Below are 17,128 nucleotides of genomic sequence, written 5' to 3' on the forward strand. Positions count from 1 at the left end.
TAAAATATTTTAGTTTTTTTGGGATCTAAGATGTACTGAGATGAGTCAAGCATACTGTACACTTTGTGACAGATAATTAATATCCATCTTTTCTTGTTTTACCTTGTTGTGACCTTTGTACTTGATCCATACTTCCACTCCTTACTCTCATCCCCCATCCATCTCCACATCTACTCTAATGTTTTGTATATATGCCTTCGGATATGTATATCTCACTGAAAATCCATGCAATATTGTTATGTATGTCCACACATAAGCATACAGACAATATTTTATGTATGTATGTGTTTTAATTTACATGAATAATATGCTTTTTATTTCTTTTAATCAATCCTGTGGTTTAAAGATCTCTCTGTGTTTCTGTATGTAACTCTAATTCATTGTTTCTGACAACTGCTTAGTATTCTATAAACTACATTTCATTAGGGAAAAGTTACCCAATATTACTTTTATTTCTCACTTAATGACATTTGTTTTATTCTATTGGGTCGAATAGTACTAAGGAAACAAGAGCAATACAGGAGAGAGGTGAAGTTATCTCAGAGGAGACAGATATCAATTGGGGAGAAGAGCCTTTGGAGTTGTATTATTTGCTCATGTCCCATTTACAAACAGTTTTTGACTTTAAATGGTTCAGTTTAGGATTTTTCAACTTTGTCATAGTGTGAAAGAGATAGAAACCATACTTGGAATTTTGAATTGTAATCTTTTCCTAGGCTAGTGATATACAGTACACTTGTGATCCTGGGCAGCATCACCAGGCCACAGGTCTCAGTCAGCCATGGAATCAACAGGGTAAACAACCAATACCCTTAAAACCATTCTGTACCCATATAACCATTTTATTTTTCACTTTCAGTACAGCATTCAATCAATTATAAGAGATATTAAAAACTTTATTAGAAAATAAGCTTTGTGTTTGATGATTTTGCCCAACTGTAGGCTAATGCAATAACTATTCTGAGCATGTTTAAGGTAGACTAGGCCAAGCTATGATGTTTGGTAGGTTAGGTGTATTCAAAATATTTTCAACTTACGATGGGTTTATTGGGATGTATCCCCATTGTAAGTCAAGGAAAAATATGTATACTGTAGGGAAACAAAATTTCCCACTCCAAAATGTCTCTTTTGCATGTGGATTATTTCAAGCTGAAAACAATCAAGTCCCAAAAGACTTGGGAAGAATATTTGACCTTGCCCCTAACTGCCTGAAGAATTTAGAGGGTCTGTTCCAGAAATAGAGCTATCACCATAGATAACTCTAGTATGAACTAGTGTGGTAGACAAACGAGCCTAGCAGTCTCTTTGTTAAAAATTCTACTCTGTGTCCCACTGTCTCTGTATGGCCCAGCAAACATTTATTTACCAAACATTTGCTTTTCCTTCTTCATGTGAATTGCCTTTCTCCCTTGTGAAGTCCCAAACCCCTACGCTTACCATCGTCTTTTGTCTTTAGCTCAAGATGCTATTTAAAGTGAGGGTTTCAGCCATTTTGGAAAGTTACTCAGTTCTGCTGGGTCTTTCCCATGTATACAGGTTGTTAAACTTTATTTGATTTTCTCTTGTTAATATGTCTCATGTCAATTTAATCCTTAGACTAGGCAGAAGAACCTAAAAGGGTAGAAGAAAATTTCTTTCTCCCCACAGTATCTAAGATCATAAGGACTTCATTAGGCTTTTTAAAAGGCGAATATTAAAATTAGTCTGTGTAGGCTAAAATCATGGGGTGCTTTGTACCATGGGAGTTAGCTAAGTTAATTCAACTCTGAAAGCTAGATCCTGTGGTGAACAGTGATATAAAATGAATACTTATAAAGGGAAAAATATATTAATGTAAGAGAAATGCCTCACATAGAGAAAAGAGTTTAAAAATGTGTATTCAATATTGTGCAGGAAAAGAATACAGTATATTGGATCAAGCTAGCATATTTCTTAACTATTCAGTTATAGTTAAGTTTGATATATTGCATTTGCTGAGGTTTCAGTAGCTTCCTAAAACCAATTTATTTTTCTCCTTTGAATTTTGTATTTATCAAAAAATGATTTGATTATTCAGTTGGCTTACTTGATACCATTATACTGGTAGGAAGTAAGGTTAAGTATGGAAAGGGGGAAGGATGGGACCCTGGGATGGAATACATACATTATGCTCATCTATTACAAAGCAACACAGTGGCATTTTGGTTGCTAAAATGTCTTGTGTGATTAACTGAGTGTTCGGCTACCACTGAAAATTGAATCATACTTGGATAAATAAGAATATGCAGCTTCTGGAATGTTAAGATGGAAATCCATACTCTGAAAATGTCGTGTCGCAAGAGGTGCTGTCCCTCAGAAGCTTTGCTGGTAGCCAATTGATAATCCTGGGTAATACTCCTGTTATGCATTCCCAACATTGAAATCTTTTTTAATAAAAAAAACCTCATCAATTGAGTTTGCATTCTGATTTTCCATCTTTCCTTCCTTCCTTTCATTCAACAGATATTTATTGAATGCCTACAGTGCCAGGCACTGTTCTAGGTGCTTCATAAATAAGGCAGATATGTTTTTTTATATGACGTCTATAGTCTAAACAAAGTAGAGATGAAAAAACAAACAGATAAGAATTTCACAAAGAGCTATAATGAAAACAAAACAGGATAACATAATAGAAAGTAACTAGAGGTTGGAATAGTCTACTTTGTGTAGTTGATATGAAAAAGTCTCTCAAAAACAGTGTTATTTTATTATGACTTAATGAGGTAGAATGAGCCATGAAAGTATCTGGACAAGAGTATTCCAGAGAGAGGAAACAGCTTGTGAAAATGCCCTGAGGTGGAAACAAGCTTGGCATTAAAATTTTTTAAAGCAATATGGAATTAAATCCAAATTTATAGCATTTTGAAAATTCTAATTGTATATTTGGGGTTCAAGTTAATACAATCAGATGTGGAGTGTTAAACAGACAATTTTATTTTGGGGAGGGGGGTGTATATAACAAGATTATCTTGTTTGTATGTCAGCTTTAGAGTAGATTAAAATGTGATTTAGGAGATTTCTTTCCATGTTGTAATAAATGTGTTATCTTTGATTGGTTTATGCTGGTATTAATAAGATAATCAGATATTATATGTCAATTAATGTTAGCTTAGTTGCAAATTAGTAAGACCAAATCACAGTTGGGCTAAAGTAGAAATTTATTGGATCAAAGAATCAAAGGAATAGTTTAACACAAAATTGGGGAAACGGAAGGAATAGAGCTGAGTCTCAATTACTACCAGGATTTGCTCTCCTTTTTTTTTTTTTTCCCCTACTTGCTGCTGGGTTAACTTAATTTTTTCCTACTGTAGATGGATTTCTCCTGATTGGCAATTGGTATGGCCAGTGACAGCTTTTGAGTTTTGTATTTTTAAGCTTCTACCACCAGCAGCTACACTATCTCTGAATCCTGTAAATCCCAGATAAGGGCTCTGATTGGCTCAGCATGTGGAACAAGAATTTGAAGCAGAAGTCAAGCAATACAGAAGCATGGTAGTTCTGCTGGCACAATTCAAAGAATGAGGGGTTGCTTTTCCTTGAAATGGGTGAGATTTCCGGTGGCCTCAGTCTGCAGCGGCTTCCAGGAGGGTTTCAGTTCCCGGCCAGTGATTGAAGTTGGGTCACAGCGGTGACAGCACCAAATCCTAGCCACTAGACCAGTGGTCACTGAAAAGGCCCTGGCCATACGGCTTTGCAGAAAAAGAATTCCCACAAAGACGGAAAGTAGTGAAACAAGAAAAGTATTTATTAGGAGATAAAAGAGTACAGTACGTGTGGATAGACACATGGGCAGGCTCAGAGAGAGAGTCGTGCCCTCGTGGCAGTTTGAATCACTTTAATGGGACATTTCTTCCGGGTTTCCTTTGGCCAGTCATTTTGATTTGCCTGGTTCAAAGTCCGTATTTGGCATAGTTCGGGATTTTCCCACGTGTGCATGCGAATCTCTTAGCCAAGATGGATTCTACCGAAGAGGCCTGTGGCTAAGTGAGCATTAGTTGGCATTACTCCCCTTTGGACCTCCAAGGAGCTTTTCTGCACATGTGTAGTCGGGGAGGTCTTCTGACTTCAAGAATGAGGAATACGTGGTCTCTTCTCTTCTATCTGGACAGTGTCCAGCCTCCTCTCTCAACTGTCCTGTTATTCCCATCTCAGAGTCCACAAGGAATGAGCTCAAACTGTTTGCCCTGGGGGCCCGTCTTTTTCCTGCGTCAGGTGGAGAGTACGTGGGTTGGGAGATGCTGTGTAGTTACTACACTTGATATTCAGTACACTGTTATTTACCAATATCTATTTGAAAGCCAACATAAAACACTAAATCTACTCCCAGTATGGTTCTATTCCTGTCTACAACAACAATAACAACAACCAAAAGACAACAAAAAGGACCAGTAAGTTCTTCTCATTGTTCACCTTTAATCAAAAAATTCAATTTGTTTAGAAACAAAGTTAACAAGGACAGAGGAAAAAGTCTTAACATCCAACTACCCAAGTCGAATTTTGAAGATTGAAAGCAATTGTTCCAGATTTGAAAAATAATAGAATTAAGAAGGCATGGCTGTTTTGAATGTCTACATGAGTCAGTGTACCAGAATAATAGCAAAACTCCACTCTATGCTGATTACCTGTGAATGAGAGAATTAGTTTTATCTATTCAAAATATTTAGACCTATACCTCTGATTATTTTAAGCTAAAATGTGTGTGTGTCTCTTTCAAATTTAAATTATCTAGAGAATTGCCTCAATTCTATGCTTTACACTGCTTGTGATGGTTAATTTTATATGTCAACTTGACTGGGCTAAAGGATGCCCAGATGGCTGGTAAAATATCATTTCTGGGTTTGTCTGTGAGAGTGTTTCCAGAAGAGATTAGCATTTGAATAAGTAGACTGAGTAAAGAAGATTACCCTCATCAGTGTTAGTGGGCATCATCCAATTCATTGAGGGCCTGATTAGAACAAAAAAGCAGAAGCAGGGTGAATTTGCTTGAGATGAGACATTCATCTTCTCTGTCCTCAGACATCAGTGCTGCTGGATCTCAGACCTTCAGACTCACATTAAATTGCACCACTGGCTTTCCTGGTTTCTCCAGGTTGCAGATGGCAGATTATGGGACTTCTTAGCCTCCATAATTGCATAAGAGAATTCCTGTAACAAATCTCATATATAAATATATATCTCCTGTTTCTTCTATTTCTCTGGAGAACCCTGGCTGATAGTCTGCTTCACAGTAAAGATTTAGAGATTATGTAGTTGATTTGAGCATTGTAGACAAACATTGACAATTCAGTTCCTAGAATGGAATTCTTCTATTTGCCATTCTATACTGACTATACCAACAGGTTAATCACCATCTATACTCTGTGTGTGCAATGTGCTTTTATTTAGGATGTCTGTACTCTGTGCACATTCAGTTTAACTGAAATTCTACAATAAAGATGATTTTTAATATAACCCCTACCTTCAAACCTCAAAAATTTTTTTACTGATTATCAAAACATCTAAAGATGTTTAGTGCCATTAGGATAATTTAGCATTTTAGGGAATTTGTTGTTTATTTTTGGATTTGTTCAGATCTTTTCAGATTATAATGAAGTGGCAGCAATGAACAATAAGAAAATTATGCAGCACCCAATTTCCTACTAAGGAATAATCACACACCAATTACCTTAAGGGAGCAATCTCATTCTCCCGTTGCTTGCCCTTAGCTCCTCTACTTACATCATTTTGGAAGCAGGTAAATTTTATGAAGATTTAAGTTGCTTCAAAATACCATTCTATTTATTTATTTTTCCCTATTAAACTCCACTAATACAGTCTAGGAAACTGGGAGAACAAATAGATGATGTTTCTTCTACAGAAACTTTTAACCAAAGATGTACTTCTTTGAGATTACCTATTTAAATAACTGAGGATTGGTTTGTGCTTATTCTAACAGATGTTTTAAAGGGTTATTTTTTTGTACACTCATTTCTTACAGCACCAATCATGAGGCATTTACAGTAGGTTTTCTTGTATGATAATTGAGATATGTCTAATCTAGATTCTGTTACTTCCATTGTACCCCAGACTGTGTTCAAGGAAGATGACCTCTCAGAATTGTCTCAGGTGATTGGGGCATTGTGAATCATTTATTCCTCTATGTGGGTTTAAAATGATTTCCAAAACTATAAAACATTTTGTAAATGAGGAGGGATTGTTTGTTGTAGCTCCACACCCAAGACTTATGATTCAAAGTAGATTAAAGGAAGACAGTGGTCCCTGGTGGAGGCCTATTATGTAGACTGATCTAAGTCGGTAGGGCGTTGTACAGCAGAAGCCTCTGAGGTTAGAGGCAATAGACTTTGTATAGTTCCCTCGCTCACACCTCACTGTTAATGAGATGTTACAGGGTCTCCTACCAAATTCTTATATCACTTTACTACTGAGCAGGCATGAACTGTTGTTTCTGTAATGTGACACCCCATTCTATGACTGCAAACACTCCAAATGTACCATGTTTGAACGGTTCTTTCTAAAATGGACTCTAGGTTAGCCACCTTCTTATTGGATAAGGTGATAGGAGCATTTGTTAGACCAGGGGGACCCAGGTCCCAAATAAGTTCTAGAGCTAAAGTGATGCTTTGAAGGTGTTGAGCACTTGGCAGATTTTGATATGTGTTTCAGGGAAAGGCACTGGAGCTTATAAAATATTTCTAGTCAACAAGAGGTCTTGAACGCCACTTATTTTTACCAATGGGGAAAATCAACATTCCTTTTGTAAATTAACAGCTGTGTTATTAGAATATATTTAGAATAAATATTTGAAATGCTGGCATATTCACTTTGGAATGTGGATTCTTGATAGCAGCACTGTAAGTACTAAGTAGCTGTCCCTAGGGTGCAAATTAAAGTTAATTCACACACATAAACATGCACAGTGCACACACCCACAAACACAGATCTACATAATATACTATTATTTATATGGAAGTATCTTAATATAAATTGCCACACAAATTATAACAAGGCAATGAAATCATATTTCAGAACCTCCATAATCTAGAATTCTTTACAGTTATTACCTTCTCTACCCCAGTAGAATCAAATGCCACCTCCTCTATGTATCCATAATCCTGTGCACTCAGGAATAACCTGAGTTCCTACATGCACTTTGCTTGTAGCCCTTTTCCACCGACATGCAATTTTTTGGTCACAAATAAATTATAACTGAAAGAAAAATATGTTTCAGTGATTCCTGCGCTTCATACTTTATTCTTTCATCTACCATCTCTTCACTCTTCCTACTCAAGAGGAATTGTTGGGGTGGGTGGAAGCCAGGACCAGGAACCAGAAGAAGAGAGATACCACTTAGCTACATAGTATCATAAATAAATAAGTACCAAATTTGGCCTTACCTTCTACTCTTTCCCTTGGATTTCATCAAAGGTATCAACTATGTGACAGGTTGGGCAGGCACCAAACAATGGATTAAGAAAAGTATGCAGCCATAATCAAATCTCTATAACTGAGATACTTACAAATATAAAAAGGAGCATACTATTTTGTATGAACATTAAATTTCATAATTGTAGTATGTCTCTTATTACACTAGCCCTCTAAAAATGAGATTCCAGAATGCTCTTTTTGCTTTTGTAATTCTCAATTTCTGGAATAGTTAAATGGAGAATTCCCCCATGGAAACAGCAGATGGCACGTTTCATGATGTCCCTTCTAATAGTTTCTAGGAGTGTCTCTCCCTTGATTTTGTGAGGTCTTTGAGGACAAGAACTGGGTGTTGTTCATTTTTGTATCTCTACCACTGACTACTTAGTAGATATTCAAAACTGTACATTGAATAAGAGTGAATGAATAAATATATGAACCAATGAAGGAAATATATACATGTTAGTTTATAGAAATGAAAGAAAAGTAGAATGGTAAAAAAGCCAAATGAGGTCATTCAAATCTTTGGCCAGTAGGGGGTAGATTAAATCTATTTTTTAAAATTTCTGGAAATAGCAAGATGAGCACATTTTTACTTCCTCCTTTAGAAGCTTGCATGCTTAAAGTTCAGTAGAAACAAACAATTAATTAGCCTTGTGAGGATGCCTGTAAAGTAACTTTGTTTAACTATAAAAGTGAAAATTTATTTATGTTACTCTTTAATATTTTAAGCAACCAGGTATAATGATTTGCTGTGACTTGAGAGAAGTGAAAAAGTGGGGAGTGAGGATATCAAGGCAACTACTATTCCAGGCAGATGAGTTGCGAGGGCACAGCCCTGAGGCCTGTTCAAGAAGTGGTGATTGGAGCAGAGTGAGTTGGGGAGACTAGAGGGAGAGACTCTCGGAGACTGAACTGGGTAAAGACTTGGTATTTCACTCTGAATGAGGTAGGAGGACTTTAAGAACTTTGAGTAGAAGAATGTAATAATTGACATATTTTAAAAGTATCATTCTGGCTACTGTGATATCAGGATAGAGACACAGAATGGAAGTCAGAAACCTGCTAAAGGGCACATGGGGGATTTTCTGTTGGAGGAGATGGAAAATAGATGAAAGAGATCATCTTAGGAAGTGAGAAATACAGAGAACAACTCTGCTGATGTGACAGAGTGTTGGAGACTGTGTGGCTAATCTTCCACTTTCGATAAGGTCATTAGGGTCAGTCTTTCTTAGGAAGTAACATTTTAGCTTAGATGAGAAGATGAGAAAACCCAGCTTTATGAATATAAAGGAGCAGAGGATGCTTGGCCAAAGAATAGCAAGGATGAGCATTGCTCAAACATCACACAGTGATTAATGAATTTTCAGTTAACAATAAGCCATCAAGTCAAAATTTGAACCCTTTTAATGTGGTTCAAATTTGGGAGGTGTGTGGTGGAGTTGAAGTGCACAGGCTTCAAAGCCAGGCTAATTTTACTTCAATTCAGAATTTTCCCCTTGTCAGTTATATGACCTAAGATGAGTCACTAAACCTCTCTGAGCTTCACTGGCCTCATTTGAAAATGGGAATAAAACTGACCAGACAGTGCTGTTGTGAGGATTAAATGAGACAACACGCATAAAGCATCTAGCATAACTCCTGATGCGTATTTTGTGTTCAACACATATTCCCTTCTTAAAATGAAGAAAAGGATAATGCGTCATCACAGCTGAATAAGACAAAGATGTTTCTTTGTAGCAGACAATTCTAACATGGAGTATGGGGAATTGCTTTCCCCTACTTCTTAGTGCTTTGCTTCACATACAGATGAGTTCTATTGACCCTCTATTAGAGGAAAGGATGGGTTTGGAGTTGACAGTTGTACAGCAGGGGTGCTGAGTGGGCCACCTTCTTGAGCTTAGCCTTACTTATCGTTAATAGTTCATCGTTATGCTATGCTGGCCTAGGGTAGAAGATTCTTTGATAACTGGAAGAGGAAATATCCCCAGACACAAGTCCAAGAGATGCAGAGTCTTGGAGGCCATGGCTCAGAGTTATGTACTGTCTGCAACAAAAGTGACTTTTTAAATTTAACACAGAACTTAGTGATCCATAATTTCAAATGCAAATATCGAATAAAAGACTTAAAATTTTTGTTGGTTATTTTATTCTGAAAAATTATTTTTAACATTTCACTAGTATGATTCTCTGTCTAGTGCTTCAGAACTGTAACCTTTGTTTTTCTGTGACTCATAATTCTGTTTCAAGAGCTCATTCCCCTGATGATAGGAGCTAAAATCTCATTCATTTCCTTCTGACTTTTTTCTGTTTAGGTTTTTACAGTTTGAAAGCTACAAACTGAATTAAACATTCTGCTGGGTCATCCCATCCCTGGAATAGTAAGACCAGATGCCTAGTTGCTCTAATTAGGAGAAGAGGTTGGGTAATGAGAAACATCTTGGATAAAAACATTGATTAATATTTCAGAATAATTTTGGTATTTCCATCACTTATAGAAAAATGCAGTTGATGAAATAATCTTTTATCAACTTTAATCAAAGCTAGTTGTAGGTGTGGAGAAAGGATAGTTACCCCTTAAACAGGGAGGGGAGTCAATATTCATTGTTACATCTATGGTGCATCTCCTGAATTTTGTTCCTCAGTGTTCTTTTTTAATTTTTTTATAAATTTATTTTTATTTATTATTTATTTATTTTGGCTATTCTGGGTCTTTGTTGCGGCATGCAGGCTTCTCTACTTGTGGCATGTGGGCTCTCTGCTTGCGGCGTGCAGGCTCTAGAGAGCATGGGCTCAGTAGTTGCGACGCATGGGCTTAGTTCCGATATGTGGGATCTTAGTTCCCAGACCAGGGATCGAACCCAGGCCCCCTGCATTGGGAGTGAAGAGTCTTAACCACTGGACCACCAGGGAAGTCTTGCTCAGTGTTCTTTTAAAGACAATTAAACTTTTTTCAGTGACTCAGATCATCAATGTTTAAGGATTGCCCCATCTCATATTCTTAGTTTTGTATAAATCATGTCCCCTACTCAAAAGGAGTATCACAAGCAAGTTGGTTTATATTTATTTTGTACTGCTAAAACATGGTCCTAGAGATTATGATCATGAAAGACTTCAATATATACTGTATTACAGTATACAATATATACTGTATTAGCACTATTTTAGCCAAAAGCCACAGAAATCTAATTTAAACTCCTGAAGCTAAAAGGAGAATATATTGGCTTATATATTTGGAACCATTTGATTCTGCATATCAAAATTAAGTGACATAAATTGTATTATTGAAGTTTTCTTTGTTGCTGTCTGTCTCTTCTGTCTCCATCGTTTAGCTCTTCTTCCTTCTACATGTATGTTCAGTTCTCAGACTTTCTGTGGTGGGAGAGATAACCAAGCTTATATCCTTATAGCTTGTGAGTCATAAAAAGAATAACTCTTTCCCCGCCCCCCCCCCCCGCCCCCATCAGTCTCCAAATATCTATTATCTGGAAGGCTTATACTTCTTTAGGCCATGTGTCCATTCTTAATCCAATCACTGTACTAGAGAGATGGAGTCTCTGATTGGCTGGCCTTAATTACATGTTCACAGCTATAATTGACAGCTTCACCAGGACCACATGGAAGGTGGAAGCATTGATTTCTGATAGAAAAAGCAGTTCTCTGTTACCAGAAGAATGGAGAAGGGCTGCAACAACAAAACAGATCTCCACTACAAATTAGCAGAGGGGGTAGGCTGAGGCTCTTTTTGTGTTTCTTTTTAAATTTATTCTGGGGGCTAAGTACACATTCAAGATTGGTTCATGCATCATGAATGGAGACTCATAATACCCAAAGCACCTTATGAGAAAAGATAATGGCTATTTCCATATCTCTCAACTAGATTTTTATCTTGTTTTTAGAGATACTCTATGGAATTTCTCATTAAGACATATTTTGTTATTTTCCCCCTCCTAACACTTCCTCCATCCTATGTCACCATGTACAAAGGTGCTTTTGTGACTAAATTTGCACAGTTGGTTGAACAGGCTATTAGTAAGCCAGATTAGGTGGTGATAAAAATTTGTCTGTGTGGGATTTGATCCAGTGTGCTAAAAAAAAAATTATTTCGAAGTTTCTTTGGAGGTAACCTTCTAGATTAAAAACAAAAACAAAACAGAAGCCAAACTGAAGAATCATTCATCATATATCACACTTGTATCTCAGAATCTAGTTCCTCTTCTTCACTTTGTTTCTACGGCATGATACATGCTCCTGCCAAAGTCAGAATTATCAGTGATATGGAGAATGAGACTGAGTCAGATTTATTGTAGCTTGTGGACAAAGCACCTCCAAATCAGGCAGAAAATGTCAATATTATTGACCTCAAGGGAGATATGTGGTTTTTGTACAGTGTAGCTTTGGACTCTTCAGCCAGCAGCAAAGCATCAAAACAGCAGCAGAGAGGGATTTTCTCATGACCAGAATGTAAAGTGTCATTGATCCAGACTTAGGAAGGGCTGTACAGTTCCAAGTCTGTACCGGGAGAACTGAACATGTGGTCAAAAAATCTGAAATTCTAGTCCTGGCTCTTTCTCTGCATCTCTGGGAGTTCTTGCTTAATCACTGAACCTCTTTCTGCATCACTTTCCACTTTGATATAAATATGATGATAGTAGTTCTCATGGAATCTGGACTAGATATTGCTGCTCTTTTTATTTATGGCTATACTCTTTTCACTAATAATATTGTAATGGTTAGTTTTATGTGTTAACTTGATTGGACTAAAGAATGTCCGGATAGCTGTAAAACATTTCTGAATGTGTCTGTGAAAGTATCTCCAGAAAAGGTTAGCACTTGAATCAGTAGATTGAGTACTGATGAATTGGTGAATCATCTCACCAATGCAGATGAGAGTCATCCAATCCACTAAGGACCTAAATAGCACAAAAAGTGGAGAAAGAGCCAATCTTTTCTCTCTGCTTGAGCCGAGACATCCATTGTCTCCTGCACTCTGACATTGGGCCTTTGGACTCAGTCCAGGACTTAGACTGATATTCTGATTCTCAGGCCTTCAGACTTGGACTGAATTACACCACCAGTTTTCCTGGTTCTTCAGCTTGAAGACAGCAGATCATGGGACTTCTTGGCCTCCATAACCATGAGTCAATTCCTGTAATTTATTATATATCCTATGGATTCCATTTGTCTGGAGAACCCGGACTAATACAAATATCCTCATTTAATATTTCGTGCATGATGTGTGTGCCTTTACAGAGACTTCACATTTGCGATGTCATTTAATCTTTTCAACAACCCAGCCAAGAGAGTTTTTTTTTTTTTTTTGTGGTACGCGGGCCTCTCACAGCTGCGGCCCCTCCCGCTGCGGAGCACAGGCTCCGGACACGCAGGCCCAGCGGCCACGGCCCACGGCCCAGCCGCTCCGCGGCCTGCGGGAACTTCCCGGACTGGGGCACGAACCTGCGCCTCCCACATCAGCAGGCGGACTCCCAACCACTGCGCCACCAGGGAAGCCCCAAGAGAGTATTTTTATTCCAACTTTTAGAAAAAGAAACTGAGAAATACAGAGGTGAGCTGACTTCTCTATAAGCCCTAGAATAACATGGAAAGTTCCAGGACTTAAACTTCTGTCTCTGTATTTTGACACATTGCTTGTTCTTACCTTTCTTTTTAATTTTGTGATTATATATCCCTCTCTTTGCTAGTAAAAACGTCTTCACTCTAAAGCCATGCATTTCTTTCTTGTGTCTTCCATGCTTCTTTGAAAAAAATAAATAGAAGCTTATATTTAATGAGTATTCACTATAGGACAAAATTTATGCAAATTGTTTTGCAGTCATTGTTTCATTTATTTCTGTCTGAAACACTATAATTTGGGGACTATTCTTATCCTTATTTTACAGATGCATATATTGGGCCTTAAAGAGTTTAAGAAACCTGCTTACCATCACACACTGACAATCTGAGCTCATAAGTACTTTCAGATACTGTCTCCCTGATTTACAGCAGCTGCTTTCTGGTATCTTTTTCCAGCTACTTCAAAAAAGATGGATTAGGTAGCTGTGCCCCTATGAGAGTAATTTTCTTCATTATACTGAGTTTTTTCCTGTATTTCCACATTGCTATCCTTACCTTCCTTTAGTTAGGGCATGCCAATTGAACATGCCTTTCCCACTTTATTCATTTTCAGTTTAACAGAACAAACATGTAGGGAAATCTGTCTTGCCGTGTCACTTGTCATAGTCTCCCTGGGGAATATTGCCCGTGTCCATGCTTTACCTTTTACCTAAGGCTGATGACTCCCAACTATGGTATTCTGAGGGATGCAAAGAGGACTGCTGATTTAAAAATTATGTGTACTACTAAGTTTGGAAGACAATGGATTTTTAACAATTGATCTTTTCATGGCATTTGGCATGCTGATAAATATTGTGACTCACTAAGAAGATCCAGTATTAGGCCTTACTCAAGCTTATTTTTTGTGGAACCCTTCTTGGAAGAACATCTTGCATAACTAATGTTCCTTGGAACCTAACTTAGGATATTGTGTCCAAATTTCTGATTCCTCAGTCGACCTGTACTGGGCTCCAGGTATACATTTCTAAGTTCATTCTTGATATCTAGATTTGAATAACACATAGCTGTCTCAAAATCAGCATCAGATTTTTCTTTTCCTTCTGTTTTTCTGATTAACCACATATATTTATTTGGAGTACATGAAAAAAGAGATGAGAGAAAAAATATTTGAATAATGGCTGAAAAATTCCCAAATATGATGATCAAACACACATATTCAAGAAGCCCAACGATTTCTTAGCTGACTATATGATAATAAAATTACATTAATACGCCCCATAATCAACTTGCTGAAAGGCAATGATAAAAAGAAGATCTTAAGAGCAGCCTGAGAAAAATAATATATTACATACAGAGGAACAAAATAAGATTCACAACCAGAAGACAATATAGAATGACATTTTTAATAAACTGAAAGAAAAGAACTGTCAACCTGGAATTCTATAATCTGTAAAATAACCTTTGAAAAATAAAAGAGATATAATGATTTCTTTTTCAGACAAATAAAGCTGAGAGAATTCCTTACCAGCAGATCTGCAGTCAAGAAATTTTAAAAGTAGTTCTTTAGTCCAGGGAAAATACTACCGGATGGAAATTTGGATCTACATAATGGAATGAAGAGCACAGCAAATGGTAAATATGTGGGAAATATCTTATACTATATATGAAGTGCTATAATATTAAATGAAGATAAACCATAATAAAGATGTGTATTGTAAACCCTAGAGCAATGACTGAAAAAAAAAATACAAAGAGGTAGGACTAATAGGCCAATAAAGGAGAAAAAAATGGAAACATAAAAACATTAATTTTTAAAAAGATAGGAGAAGAAAGGAAAAAAGCCTATTCTAATAATCCAGGAGGGAGATGATAGTTTCTTGGATTGTGGTAGCTGTACTGGATATTGTTATTTGTAGTAGTGTTCTGTACAGGTCTCAGCCTATCAATAACTAGTGTTGTAGCTAGACTGGCCCTTGTGATTCTTTTATGATTAAAGTCACCCTCAGCAATAACCATCAGGAAACTTTGAAAGAGATAAGGTTTATTATTTATGAGTCTTGGAAATTACCAGTACACCTGGTGTCACACAGCAAGTTCACCTGTACATGGAGAGAACACAGGTGCAGGCCTGGGGTTCCGCTTTTATTGGGGTCAAAGTGGGGGGCTGAGGTTTTGAGGGCTCACTCTTTGTTGGTGGATTTAAAGCATAATAGTTGGAATTTAAAGGCCCAGGAAGAGAAAAAGCAAGTGGCCCAGATGGTTAGTTATAAAACTCAATGAAGATGTCTAAAAAAAACGGTGGAGAGCAGCTCAGAGAGTTTAGCAATTTGACCATAGTTACAGAGCTAATAAGTGGGTTGCTGGTGTTGGAATTAGATGACCTGACTTCTGAGTCCAAGCCTTAGTGTAATCCTACTGGTTCTTTTTTTTTTTTTTTTTTTCCTGTACACGGGCCTCTCACTGTTGTGGCCTCTCCCGTTGTGGAGCACAGTCTCCGGACGCGCAGGCTCAGTGGCCATGGCTCATGGGCCTAGCCGCTCCGTGGCATGTGGGATCTTCCCGGAGCGGGGCACAAACCCGTGTCCCCTGTATCGGCAGGCAGACTCTCAACCACTGCGCCACCAGGGAAGCCCCTACTGGTTCTTTAACTTATTGATTCAGAGTCCAATTTTCTCTCATTTATTTTTCTATTCTTTCTAGCCCTGACTCAGGCCACCCCAATCTGGACTGTCATTACAGGAAGGATTTATTCTTGACCATTTTGTGCCTCCCCTGATTCTTCTGCTCACTCAGAGTGAAAGCAGGGGAAAAAAACACAAACATGCAATGATCCACCTTTATTCCTTACCTCTTAGCTCTGACAAACAGACTGCATTTGCTGACCTAGCTCCAGGGGAGGCAATTCTCATCCCGAGTGAAGATCTCATTGCTGGCTCTGTTGGTTTCAAAGATCCAGCTGGCCTTGTGCTGACCAACACTTATCCACGGCAGTTCACAGATACTGGTTCTTAGGATGGGAATGTCCCAGCTTAAGTCACAATTAGAAAGGACGTTGCTTATGAACCCAAGGTTCCTAGGCAACAGATAAAGAGTCAATTGAATGTTATTGGCTGCACGTCCTGTCCTGCTGCTGTGTCCATGGTGCTTGTTAATAGAGGCTCTTGGTTACTTTTCTACATACATGCTCATCTGCTAAGATGGCAGCATGCCCTCTTGTTCTGTATTTGGATTCCTGCCCATGGCCATGGCTACCAGACCATGACAGATGCCTGCAGGTCAACTCAAGTGTTAGATCTTTTCTACGTATGTCTCCTCTGGCAGCAACAGACCTTGTAAGACATATGCACACCTGTTGAATGTCATGTGCCAAACAACATGGCTATTTGGGAATGGGATTAGGAAAAGGCAGCTGCCATAAAGTCAGCCCTCATCACATGTGAAACTTGGAGTGTCAAAATCCCTCATATCTTGCTGGGAGGACAGGACTGTCAGAGGGCATGAGGAAAGTTCAGGACAGCCAGGGGTGCCAAGTGATTGTGAAATCTCAGGTAAACACAGACCATGGAATAGCAAGTATTACTGTGAACCTTCTCCAAAATGGGCAACTTGATGGAAGCAGAATCTGACAAGGTTGAGATAAGTCTATGTAATGAACTCACTGGCCTTTATAATAGAAAAGTGAAGGATCTAAATCTCACCCTTGTGTTTGAAACCTATAAGAAATGTTTTCCAGAAGACTTAATTCTAGGCATTTGAAGCTCAGACAAGTGCACTCATGTATGTTGCTCGTGAGCTTCCTTATTTTATTATAAGCTGTAGCAGTGATCTCAATGGGGTGCAGAGGATACAGCATCCTCAGATACTCTTTACTCTTACGGATCAAGAATAGAATGGGATTAAAAATTATTTTAAATCAAAAGCTTGATAATTCTGTGATAATTTTAATATCAAAAACTTTAAATATTGATCAAGAAAACTATGTGTGGATATATTTAAAGAGTATAATTTGATGAAACACTGTGGCATTACATTGATTTATCATATTTAATCCTCTTCTTGATGAGTCTTAACAAGAAGAAAAAAATGCATCAACATTTTTTGTGTCAACATTTTT

The 17,128-nt window shown here is 37.7% G+C and overlaps 1 long non-coding RNA gene across 2 annotated transcripts in view; it reads left to right on the forward strand.

The window, feature by feature from the left end:
• The window catches only part of LOC307191093, a 475,292-nt gene that overhangs the window by 38,248 nt on the left and 419,916 nt on the right, over nt 1-17,128 (forward strand). For both annotated transcript variants that reach the window (XR_013829601.1, XR_013829602.1), the window contains one exon: nt 14,513-14,646. This is a non-coding gene — a long non-coding RNA (uncharacterized lncRNA). The remainder of the gene's footprint in view (nt 1-14,512; nt 14,647-17,128) is intronic.

Source organism: Stenella coeruleoalba (genome assembly GCF_951394435.1).
Source record: "Stenella coeruleoalba genome assembly, chromosome: 8".
NCBI lineage: Eukaryota > Metazoa > Chordata > Mammalia > Artiodactyla > Delphinidae > Stenella > Stenella coeruleoalba.